Source organism: Procambarus clarkii, chromosome 39 (assembly GCF_040958095.1).
Source record: "Procambarus clarkii isolate CNS0578487 chromosome 39, FALCON_Pclarkii_2.0, whole genome shotgun sequence".
Classification (NCBI taxonomy): Eukaryota; Metazoa; Arthropoda; class Malacostraca; order Decapoda; family Cambaridae; genus Procambarus; species Procambarus clarkii.
In genome coordinates, this window is record NC_091188.1 from 31,334,484 (window position 1) to 31,337,173 (window position 2,690).

Sequence of the window (2,690 nt, forward strand, 5' to 3'; positions counted from 1 at the left end):
TGGAGGTCTGTATGTGTGGTGGTGGTGGGCCTGTATGTGTGATGGTGGTGGGTCAGTATGTGTGGTAGTGGAGGTCTGTATGTGTGGTAGTGGAGGTCTGTATGTGTGGTGGTGGTGGGTCTGTATGTGTGGTGGTGGTGGGTCTGTATGTGTGGTGGTGGTGGCCTGTATGTGTGGTGGTGGTGGGTCTGTATGTGTGGTGGTGGTGGGTCTGTATGTGTGGTGGTGGGCCTGTATGTGTGTTGGTGGTGGTCTGTATGAGTGGTGGTGGTGGGTCTGTATGTGTGGTGGTGGAGGCCTGTATGTGTGGTGGTGGTGGTCAGTATGTGTGGTGGTGGTGGTCTGTATGTGTGGTAGTGGAGGTCTGTATGTGTGGTGGTGGTGGGTCTGTATGTGTGGTGGTGGGTCTGTATGTGTGGTAGTGGTGGTCTGTATGTGTGGTGGTGGTGGGCTAGTATGTGTGGAGGTGGAGGCCTGTATGTGTGGTGGTGGTGGTCTGTATGTGTGGTGGTGGAGGTATGTATGTGTGGTGGTGGTGGGTCTGTATGTGTGGTGGTGGTGGGTCTGTATGTGTGGTGGTGGGTCTGTATGTGTGGTAGTGGTGGTCTGTATGTGTGGTGGTGATGGGTCTGTATGTGTGGTGGTGGTCTGTATGTGTGGTGGTGGGCCTGTATGTGTGGTGTTGGAGACCTGTATGTGTGGTGGTGGTGGTCTGTATGTGTGGTGGTGGTGGGCCTGTATGTGTGGTGGTGGTGGTCTGTATGTGTGGTGGTGGTGGGTCTGTATGTGTGGTGGTGGAGGCCAGTATGTGTGGTGGTGGTGGTCTGTATGTGTGGTAGTGGAGGTCTGTAGGTATGGTGGTGGTGGGCCTATATGTGTGGTGGTGGTGGGTCTGTATGTGTGGTGGTGGAGGCCTGTATGTGTGGTGGTGGTGGGCTAGTATGTGTGGTGGTAGGTCTGTATGTGTGGTGGTGGTGGGTCTGTATGTGTGGTGGTGGAGGTCTGTATGTGTGGTGGTGGTGGGTCTGTATGTGTGGTGGTGGAGGCCTGTATAAGTGGAGGTGGTGGGTCTGTATGTGTGGTGGTGGAGGTCTGTATGTGTGGTGGTGGTCTGTATGTGTGGTGGTGGTGGGCCTGTATGTGTGGTGGTGGTGGTCTGTATGTGTGGTGGTGGTGCTCTGTATGTGTGGTGGTGGTGGTCTGTATGTGTGGTGGTGGTGGCCTGTATGTGTGGTGGTGGGGGTCTGTGTGGTAGTGGGTCTGTATGTGTGGTAGTGGAGGTCTGTATGTGTGGTGGTGGTGGGTCTGTATGTGTGGTAGTAGAGGTCTGTATGTGTGGTAGTGGAGGCCTGTATGTGTGGTGGTGGGTCTGTATGTGTGGTGGTGGTGGGTCTGTATGTGTGGTAGTGGAGGTCTGTATGTGTGGTGGTGGTGGGTCTGTATGTGTGGTAGTGGAGGTCTGTATGTGTGGTAGTGGAGGTATGTATGTGTGGTGGTGGTGGGTCTGTATGTGTGGTGGTGGAGGTCTGTATGTGTGGTGGTGGAGGTGGGTCTGTATGTGTGGTGGTTATGGGTCTGTATGTGTGGAGGTGGAGGTCTGTATGTGTGGTGGTGGGCCTGTATGTGTGGTGGTGGTGGGTCTGTATATGTGGTGGTGGTGGGCCTGTATGTGTGGTGGTGGAGGTCTGTATGTGAGGTGGTGGTGGGTCTGTATGTGTGGTGGTTATGGGTCTGTATGTGTGGTGGTGGAGGCCTGTATGTGTGGTCGTAGAGGTCTGTATGTGTGGTGGTGGTGGTCCGTATGTGTGGTAGTGGAGGTCTGTATGTGTGGTGGTGGAGGTCTGTTTGTGTGGTAGTGGTGGTCTGTATGTGTGGTGGTGGTGGTCTGTATGTGTGGTAGTGGAGGCCTGTATGTGTGGTGGTGGAGGTCTGTATGTGTGGTGGTGGAGGTCTGTATGTGTGGTGGTGGTGGTCCGTATGTGTGGTAAAGGAGGTCTGTATGTGTGGTGGTGGTCTGTATGTGTGGTAGTGGTGGTCTGTATGTGTGATGGTGGTGGTCTGTATGTGTGGTAGTGGAGGTCTGTATGTGTGGTGGTGGAGGTCTCTATGTGTGGTGGTGGAGGTCTGTATGTGTGGTGTTGGTGGTCTGTATGTGTGGTAGTGGAGGTCTGTATGTGTGGTGTCGGAGGTCTCTATGTGTGCTGGTGGAGGTCTGTATGTGTGGTGGTGGAGGCCTGTATGTGTGGTGGTGGAGGTCTGTATGTGTGGTGGTGGTGGTCCGTATGTGTGGTAGTGGAGGTCTGTATGTGTGGTGGTGGAGGTCTGTATGTGTGGTAGTGGTGGTCTGTATGTGTGGTGGTGGTGGTCTGTATGTGTGGTAGTGGAGGCCTGTATGTGTGGTGGTGGAGGTCTGTATGAGTGGTGGTGGAGGTCTGTATGTGTGGTGGTGGTGGTCCGTATGTGTGGTAAAGGAGGTCTGTATGTGTGGTGGTGGTCTGTATGTGTGGTAGTGGTGGTCTGTATGTGTGGTGGTGGTGGTCTGTATGTGTGGTAGTGGAGGTCTATATGTGTGGTGGTGGAGGTCTCTATGTGTGGTGGTGGAGGTCTGTATGTGTGGTGTTGGTGGTCTGTATGTGTGGTAGTGGAGGTCTGTATGTGTGGTGGTGGAGGTCTGTATGTGTGGTAGTGTG